Source organism: Cornus florida, unplaced genomic scaffold (genome assembly GCF_030987335.1).
Source record: "Cornus florida cultivar Cherokee Brave unplaced genomic scaffold, ASM3098733v1 CherokeeBrave_3.0.0_Hap2_Chr06, whole genome shotgun sequence".
NCBI classification, from domain to species: domain Eukaryota; kingdom Viridiplantae; phylum Streptophyta; class Magnoliopsida; order Cornales; family Cornaceae; genus Cornus; species Cornus florida.
The window spans coordinates 23684627-23695587 of NW_026775576.1; positions in this window are offsets into that span (position 1 = coordinate 23684627).

The following is a 10961-nucleotide window of genomic DNA, read 5'->3' on the forward strand; positions in this document are numbered from 1 at the left end:
TTATAATCTAAATTACTTGGACAATTACAAATGCCTTGTTATGACATTTACATTGGAATTCATGTCATGTAGTATTGGAGACTTTAGAGCATGATTTGAGTGAGTATTGGAACTTAAGTGTGCTTGTGAAGTGCAGTAGTTGATTTAAATGTATGTGATACATTGTGGGAATTGTTGATGATTTTTGGGAGATACTTGAAACTTTTTATTAACTAAGAATGCGAGGGTTTGGCTCTCACGGGTGAGCTTGGGCTACTTAATTGATAGTGGCCACTTGGTTAGTTCAGTAGGGGTTAGTAGCCCGAAAATAATTATTTTGCGGTGCATGTAGTATGAATGATTAGGGGGATGTGTGTATCCAAGTTATCCTTATTATATGATTTCGGTTTACATTTCCAAGTTGACATTCATGTGTGGTTTAACTTGGCTTATTTTGGATTCTAAAGCAGATGGTTTTGTGACTATCAATCCGATTGTTATATTTAGGTTGAACTCTAAGGTCTCCCTTGAATTAGACGTTAAGACGCATATTCCATACTTGTGTAGCATATGCTATATTTGCGGGACCAAAGAAACCTAGTTTACTTTTATAATGCATCTCCTACGGAGTGAGTAATGTAAATTACTCACCCTCGTTAATTTAACCTTTTTTCAAGTAAGGACATGGTCTATTTGGATGCACCTCCATCTTAGCTTGGAGTATTTGTTGATGTTTTGCACTTGTTTTGGACAATATATACATGCAATGTGTTTAGCATGTTTAATGCAATATTAAGGATTTGAGAATATTTGGGAATTATAATATATATATATATATATTTGGGAAGGTAATTATAATATATATTTTGAGAAGGAAGGTAGCTTGGGAACTCATTCTATCTTTTGGAATTCTCAAGTGATATTCTCATTCCTCACATTTCTTTTGTATAACCTTATCAAGTGATGTAATGAGGTCATCAAGCCATTTTGCTTAACATGTGTTTCTTTATTTGGATTATACAATTGTGTATGCTACACACACTTACGAAATGGATTTCACATCTCCATGCCATGTACCATATTAGGAAGGATTAAAGTTCAGTTTTGAGGCCATTAGGATCCATGTTTCAAGCCAAAAGTGACCAAATACCAATTTACACAATGCTACATTTATTATTCTGCTCGAAGGAAGTTTCAGTCGACAGCTTCTGTGAACCAGCCTGCTGAATCTTCAAACCAATCGACTGGGTTTATAAACCAGCCGACTGGGTTCATCCGTTCCATTTTTCCCAAAAAATGTAAACTCTCGGCTATGAGCAGTCGACTGGGTTTGAAACACAACTAACTGAGTCTGAGAACCAGCTGACTAGTTCCACCTGGGCACTTTAATTGTGTCGTGTATTTCTCTTTTTCCGTTTTGACCCATTTCCTCGATGACTTTTGCATATTAGCACTCCCTTGAGACCCAGAGGTTGTATTTAGTATTGGGCTATACTGTTTAACCATTATGACCTTAGCTTCCACATTTCAAACTTGGTATCAAATCGGGGTTTCGGACCATTTATTGTTAGTGCGCTGAATCATTGAATTTGGGGTGTTACAACGTGGTATCAAACCGTTCGGGTTTGAACACTTAAGGACGACGGTTTTGGGTGTTGGACCAAGAGGTGGGTGAATTAGTCAGATTTAAATTCTTCTTTAAGTACAGTAATGAGTAAAATAATCCACAAACACTGAGACACAAGGTTTACAAGGTGCGATACCCCCGGATTTCCGGATGCGGGTTGGCTAGGCTCACGCCCGACTACCCGAGGATATCAAAACAATTAACAATAATCGAACACAGAATACAATTAAGGAAACAGGAATAAATAAAACTGTTAAAAAGAAACTAGAATGATAATCCAAAACTGAAAACCTCAAAATAAAATTTTATAAATAAAGTATTAAATCTGATACATCCAACTTTTCCAATTCCAATACAACTCGGGAATCCATCTGGTGGACCCCTAATCAAAACCAATACTAGAAAGCAAACAACTGAAAAGAAGTCCACTGCTAAACCATGAAGAAACCTCCTACGTCGTCGGTAGAATGAGTAGTCGTCTCTGCTCAACACGCACAAACTCTAAGACCTGGAACCGTCCGTTACCTGAAAAATAATAGTGGCTCAGGCCCACGAACAAGTTCTATCCTAACTACAATCCAAACAAAGACCCGATACGTAGATACATCCTAGATGTCCCAACCATATCTATATAGTCCGTAATAGATAAATATATATCCACACTACAGGACTCTCACTAAACTATGCTGAGGGTCTCAACCTGAATAGAAGGCAACATGCAATACGCATCTGAGTGGGCATGACTACCTAAGCCTAACAGGGTATACCTCAACCAACATAGCTAGCTACGCATCCTACTGCATATACGCTCCCTAACCGTCGACTATGAGACTCAAGCTCATGTCACGGTACCATAACAATATATATAAAATCCATTCACATTCATCCATAAGAAATCCAGTACGTCGTTCGGCGTATTCAACCGCACCGACTCATATATATAAGGAGGATTTTATTTAACAACCGGTATCCTTATTTCAAAATAGGCAGGACTGAGTATTTTGAATCAGTCTGTCCTTAGTATGCCACCGTCCCATACTGGTGCATACAATCCACAAAATCCATATAATTGATTGAACAGGTAAAATTGTTCACCAATTAAAATCCATAAGATAGGAATTAGCGTTTTGAGGTAAACCATATCTAGTATGTCACCGTCCCATACCGGTACATACAATCCTCCGTATCCATGTAAATTACAATATATAAATAATAAGCAAGTAATTTACAATCCAAAACCAAATATCCAAATAATTGCAAAAAGAAGATTAACAATCTCGCAATTAAAATCCAGTATTAATCCATGTAATTACATCAAAGAATTTAATATTCTAACAATTAACATCCAAGGCATGCATAGTTCCAATCTAAAATAAAAACCTTATCATGCATTTAAAACAAGTTTTATTAACATACTAGATCCCATTAAATTGCTAAAAAATTTAATTAAGCAATTAATCCGTCTTCCATCCGTTAACAGCGTAGAAAATTTATCAATTTTATACTGTTTGTCCCATTGATTTAGAAATCAACTTTAATCAATTCAAGGTTTGAATCACACCCAAAATTAACTATTTAATCCCTCTGTGAAGTCCCATTAAATTTCTGAAATTTAAACAAGCCACTCAGTTCCTTTTTTCTGTTAATAGCATGCACAGTTGTATATTTTTACACTGCTTCATCATTTATCATAGAGACTTAAACCATGAATTAATAAGTTTAATAACACTTAGAATTAACTATTAAGACCCTCTGTAAAACCCCAGAGTCAACAGAACAGTTCCCATGCTCCAACAGTAAACAAACTGTTCGTAAACAAAAAATTTCAGAAAACACTATTGAAAAGAGCCTTCTCTAAAAAACTGGAGAATGCTCTAAACCACCTAGAGCCTTCTTTAAAAAATTGGAGAAGGCTCTAAGTTATAAGAGACATCTCCAACTAAGAGAGAACCTTCTCTAAAGATTCAAGAGCCTTCTCTAAGGTTTTTTTTTTTTTTTTTTTTTTTTGTTTTTTTTTTTTTAACACACACTATAACACCCAAAATCACATAGCCTTCTCCATTGTTTACTTTCCTACCATTGCATCCATTACGTCTGCAGATACAATTTATGCCATACGAGGATTTAAAGTTTCATGAAAACCATAATTAGAAACCCTTGTAAACTTCCAACCCCTTCTGAAAAATGAAACTTCTCCAAATAGTGCACAAAGAAAGTAAAAATGCAAAAAACATCAACTAGAGGAGAGCCTGCTCTTTGAAAATTTAGAGCAGGCTCTAAAAGAACCTAGAGCCAGCTCTAAACCACCTTAGAGCCGGCTCTTTATAGGTGGGAGCCGGCTCTTGGTTTTCCCAGAGCCGGTTATCTCCCCTCTGTGGGCCTCGTTCCTCTTCAGCTTCGTCTCTGACCTCTACTTCAACTTCAGCCTCTTCCTACCCCTCTGTTCTTTCTTACAACTGGTCTTAGCAGTCTAAAATATATCCAGTAGCATCCCAATGGTTTGGTTTGACAGTTGGATTTTATTACAATGACTTAAAACCTCTACCAATTCATTATACGTTAACATCAAACTTGACCTTCGATTTGCAGACATAACTACAAATAATACTAGAACATATACAGGTAATCAAAACTGATCTTAACCATCCTATATATATTCGATGACATCCTAATCCCTTATTTATAACAATACGAATTAAATCATTCATTAAAACAGAATCAATCTGTAAGCTTAAAACAAACCAAACACAAGTCATTCAAAAATTGTTTTAAACAACCATATACATACTGATAATCAACTTGACATATATTTTGCATGCCAGATTAGATTAATATTCAATTAAAATCCTAGAGACATCTAGGTATGCACAAAACACAGGACAAAGGGATAGAGAGAGAATAGAACTTGCCTCTACAGTTTTGGATTCAAAACTCTGTTGCCGTCGTTCTAAGTTTTTTTGGTGATCCAATTCACTGTTAAATCTCTTATTGCTCCATCTTCCCTTCTCCTACGTCCGTCCTTCAAGTCACGGCTAAACCCTCACCAAAGTTGCTCCGTTTGTTTCTCAAAATCTCTCTCTGTTCCTCTCTGCTTTCTCTCTATAATTTTGAACGTAAATAGGGTCTGTGTTTGCTAAAACCCTAAGGTGACATACTGCTCTATATATATATAGACCTAACTGAAACCTTACTCCCTGTAGGATTAAAACAGAGCCCTCATCTAAATCCTAGTCAGCCCATAAACAAAGCCTACGTTTAAAATCTATGTCGGCTACACTTAAGTGACGTCTAAAAACTCACTAAAATTAATTACAATAATTTAACCCAATAATGAAATTAACGCAACAAAATAATTTAAACCCAAAAATTACAAATAGGTCCAATTATTCAAGTAAGAAAAATTCAATTAATGCAAATGTCCCAATTAACAAGTTAATTCAAATAAACACAATTAAAGAAAATAATTCATTTAAATAAAACAATTAATCAAAATACCACTACTCAAATAAACAATTTGACACGTAAGCATATATCCACAAAAAATCAATTTATAAATGCACATAGAACCAAATTTAAATTCCAATTTTATCCTTTTGAAAACTAGGGGTATTACACAAGGAAAACCCACTCAATAGGAAAAAAACCTTGGTTCTTGGCCTCAGCCAATAATAGCTCCACTAGTTGTGTGCAAATAGTTACACACTCAGCTGTCTCATATTCTGCACGCACCCTTGTACAAGTTGAAACACTATGTGATGACCGTGTCATCTTTTTCCTTTTTTTTCGTCATATTTATTATTTATTTGTTTGTTTTATTCTATTTCGCGTTGCCTTAGGGTTTTGTTGATCCCGAGGTAGGTTTCGATGTCCGGAATCGATTTCCGGCACCATACACATTGCATTATTTTATCTTTTACTATCAATGCATGATTTAATTTCACAGAAAAGCATGCTCATTTAATTTTAAATTCTAGGAGTATGGATGCATAGTTTCTTCAGAAACATTTTTCATTTTTTGGGGTTATTTGCGTAATTAAGTTTTTGAGATATTTTGCCTTAGGGACCTTTTTGCAATTATTCTTTGAGATATTTTGAAGAAGGACTATTTTACAATTTTGAGAAAGTGTGACAACTTTCATTGGTTCACTTCTTGACTTTCCATTGGAAAACTTGTTAGTTTAGGATAATGACAAGTGTAAGGCTTAGATTTAGCCTTGTGAGGAGGCCTAGGATGGTGACAAGTGGAGGGTGAATGTGTGTGTGTGTGTGAGTTAGTGTTAGTATAGTATATGTGACTAACAAATACATTTTAGGTTAGTGGAAAATCTAATAAAGTGTTGTCTTCTTCATTTTTCACACCTAAGCCACCGTTGTTAACATGGAACCCTAGACTCCATTGCTCATTTTCAAGCCTCTTCCCTTTAGCTTTTGGTCTTCCACCTTGAAGACAAAAGCTTTCTCACATCTATCTCTACCACACCTTCGTTTGGTTTCACATTTTGCTCCCATTTCTTTAAGGTTTCTAGAGATACAATTCTCTAGTGAGGTAAGGGTTGCCTTATATTTATATTCTTTGTGTATCTTGTATTCTTTGAGGTTGATATACATTGTATGTATGTTATATAAAGTTCTAGGGTTGTATTTAGATGAATGTTGTTATATCTGACCTAGGGTTTTATTTTGTGCAAGACTTGTATATGATTAATCTATTGTGTAGTTGTTGTTTCATTTAGTAGAGAATTAAATTATGGTATTATTTTGTTATTATAACTATAATATTTTAGAATTATTCTTGTCATTGATTATTTGTGAAATTAAACTATATTGTTGTCTAAAATTAGGGGTTTAAGCTTACTTTAACAGCATGAATAAATTGCCTATGTTGATAACCTTATAGTAGTATAGTTGTATCCACATTGTAAACTTGATATTTCAAATGTCATTATAGTTTTGAAGACTTAGAGTAGGGATTGTGTAGATGCATGTTTTAGGTTCACAATCTAGCATGATTAAATTCTTTATGTTAATAGCATAATGTTAGTATAAGTGGGTATAAATTAAGAACTTGATTGTGTGGCTATTGAGTAGTTTACATTGTTTTAGTATTGTGACATTATTGGTATATTTTTCACTGTGAGTGAATCATGGTGTGTGTATGCCACTTTGGCCTTAGGAGTATAGTGATCATCATTTTGTTCATTAAGTTCATGAAGTTATAAGTTGTGTGTGTACGACATGCATAACATGATTGAAGGATAGAAGCTATCCAAACTTGAGAAGTGGACATCGAGTCCAAGGGCTAAAATTCCCTATTCACACTGGGCAAGTGGGGTGCGGAAGTGCACCATTCATTTAATCATATAAGATATCCGGCATAACATCACATTGCATCATGGAGTCACATGCGTGAGTTACATTATAACGGAGTCTGTGTGTGTTGAGTTATAGTCCTTGGAATGGTGTAAACTTTGTTATCCTACTAGCTTTGTGATGGTTGTTCTTGCAAGTATATTGCTATTGTTTGATTTTGCATTTTAATTCAAGTTGACAATCCTAAGCAGTTATAACTCGTTGTTGGCATTGGTGTTTCTAATATTGTTTAATTGTGTTACTTGTTGTGGATTGCTTTCAAAATGTTTCAAAGTTAGCTTTAGGATGATCCCTTAGCTTCCCCTTGAAACTAGATGCCAGGAGGCATGATCCACATGTATTTGGTTTATATTACACTTGCAAAAACCATTGAAACTTTAGGGTATACGCATACGCTTCATCCTAAATTTGTTTACTCACCTTAGTTGATATTTGTTTTTCAAGTAAGGAGACTCTCTTTTTGGATACACAACATCCCTAACTTGGCTTGAGTTTCATTTGGATATCTTTTGAATATTTTTGACATGCAAGTGCTGGCATGATATTGCTTTTTTGAAGTTGTTAATATATAACTTATATGTAATGAGGCCAATGACCAAACTTTATATATTTGAAATGTATGACATTTTATAGTATGTTTTATTCTCTTGACGTAGTTTTATCTTGGGGGCATTTTAGTCATTTTACGTTGCATTTTATTTTTGGTTTGGACCATGGTTGATAAGAAGACTCATTTTTAAGGGGGGTTTCTTCACAAACTTTTTCCAAAAAGTCCCGTTTTAGCCTTGAAAATCACTTGTTAAAAAAAAAAAAAAAAAAACCTGCCTTGCAACCAATCGATTGTACTGGGCACATTATGGCTTTTTTTTTTTTTTTTTTTTTTTTTAGTAAAACTTCATAATTTCATATCTTTATCGTTCTAACTCCAAACTAAGTGATTTTTGAGTTAAAATTTATTTATTTTAGATAAATTATACTCACACCCCCACGTTTGGATTAAAGACAACTATGTACAACTACATTGAACAATAACACCCCATCACCTCTAAAGCACTATGAAATGTCTAAGTTACCCCTCAGTAAAAATATTATATTTTGGATCAAATTATTGTTAACACTTAAAATTTTGAAACTAATCTGTCCACTTTGAAAAAGACCCAGCATTGCCCCTGATGTTTGTACCAGGTTTGTTCTATTTCCTTCAAGTGGCAAAACGTTAATTTTCAACCCTTCCTTTTCTTTTTTTACCCTTTATTAATTTTCTCCTCCTTTTCCTATCAAATATTTTGGTAAAAAAGAAAAAATAAATAAAATTATTCAAGAAAAAAAAATTTAAATTATATTTTTTTATTTTTATGAGTTCTACAATCTTTTTAAACTTCACATTAATCTCAAAGTTGATATTGTATTTTGAAATAATTATTGGTTAATCATTCTTGCCCTTTCTAGAGTAGTGTAACGAGAGTTGGTTAGTTTGGTCATTTTGTTGAGCTTATATTTTGGTTCAAAATATAATATATTCATTGAGGGGCAACTTAGACATTTCATATTGCTTTTGAAGTGGTTGGGGGTATGATGTTCAATTTGACAAATTTGACGGTGTCATTGTTCAAACAGTGCATAAATTGTAGATATCTGTCTTTAACCCAAACTTGGGGAATTTAAGTGCAATTTACTCTCTTTTCTTTCTTTTTTTCATTTTAGTTTCCATACTTGTAGTTCTCAACTCCCTCCCAATACAAGCACTGTTTAATAGATAGATAATTGGCTAAAAATATTCTTTTTAATTTTATATATTTACTTGAATGAATCCTTTAATTTGAATGAATAATAAATTTTAATTATTTAGAATTAATTATCCAAACAAGAAATTATATTCCAAATATGGAAGTCCAAGTATGGTCATCTCGTGTGTTCAAAAACCTGTTCCAAATCACCTTAACAACAACAATCATACTATAAGCTGTGAGACTCAAAATATATGAAACATAATTGGCCTACAAGGCCTCAAATACGTCATTTACGCGCCTTAAGCTAAGGATTGGAGTAGAAATCACAACGAGACTCCAAAAGATAATTTTGAGTCCCGATGCCATTTCTCTCAGATCAAAATTCGAGTCTATCAAATTGGACATAGTTACATCTTAGTTACACCAAAACAATATATCTTCATATACATAAAACAAGTCTTGTCCAAAACACAAAATGGTAAATGCTGGCAAAACACAAGGCATCCAAAGGCTCCACAACTTTATCATGGCTGTGGTTGGGGGATTTCCTCCGCCGCTAGTCCTTTTCCTGAAACTGTCAACGGATGAGCTTACATTGCCCAATAGAAAGTGGCTAACTAATATTTCCTAAAGCCGCGTTAGTCATGCTCACATAATACATAGTATAATTTAAATACTTTAGGACCATTACAAGAGTCATGTAAAAACAATAATGGAAACCGTATTCTTCAACATACATCAATGCACACCCAGGCATTACGCACTCACACATAACTCACATGTAGTCCAAATATCAACTAAAACATATGGATTGGTTCACAACCAAATATGGGGTACCTCCCCATATTCTGCCCTCGCTTCACGGGTTAATAGCTTATCGTAACGACACCCGCTTGGCCAAGTTTTGGGATTTTCAACCCTAGAGCCACACCCTTCCTATTTCATCCACAACCTATCCCTTTTCAAAACATTTTTCCACAAACTTGGGAAAATCAAAACCACAAACATGGAAAAATCAATACTCACACATGATTCACCACCACACACACACACTTCCATGAATGGTGAGCTATGCATATAATCAACCTCGCAAGATATATCAATGGTAATATGACAACTATTACCTTACTTCAACATTATAAGAATACTAATATCAATTTCCAGCATTTAAATACAAATTCCAGTAATTAAATCTAATTTCCAGCAATAAAATCCAATTTCCAGCAATGAAATATAATTTCTAGCAATAAAATCCAATTTCCAGCATTTTGTCAAACATGTGGTATGCTAGTACACAAGTGAATTCAATTTCCTCAAAGAAGGTATTATGAACATGATAAAATCATGCACAATTTGCGAGTGCAAGTCTTTAAATTTAATGTCTGTCACAATCATTCATGCTAAATTCCAATTAAACTTCAAGAAGCATAATGTATCAATTAACATGACAATAATCAAGTCTAAGCTAAAATTAACAACCATGGAGGCATGCTATTATACAATTTACACAGAACATAGCTCACTAAGACATGCTAAGCTCAATTTAATTACAAGAAGGATCAATTTCATTAAATTACATCATTAGTAGTAAGAATTTCTAACAAGCCAATATGTTACCAACAATTGAAACAACAATTATCTACCTTAGCATGCTTAAACTAAGGAGAACACCCAATCACTTGCATAGTTAAAGGAAAATGCTAATTAGACACCCCTACCTCAAAAATTGAGTAAATCCCTAAATGTCCCAAAGTGAATGTGCACCAAAGGTTAATCTAAGACCACCGGAATGTAGCCCTTGAAGAGATCTTTAACTTCTTCAACTATGACATCAAATTCTCAAGCTAACTAGATGAAAACCTTGTCTAAATTGGGGAAGGGGGGTGGTTCGGCTGCCAAATGAGGGGACCACATGTCCCTCACACTCTCTCCACTATGGAAATATATTCGGTGTGCCTGGTACACCATGCACTGAGCCACATCCATCCATACCCGCATGTGCACAACACGAACGACTGTGATGTGCCCGGTGCACCGGGAACAATGAATACCTTCTCCTTTACTATATATATAGTCCAAGGTGATAGTGGAAAAGGGCTCCACCCACCACTATAACTATAAAATGCCCAACGTGTCCCCATTCATACATATAAGCTTACACAACAAATTAAACTACACCAAAATAAAACTAAGTTCTCCAACATAAGATTAAATAAAAGTGATGTCGGAAAAATTACCGAACACAAAACCCAACC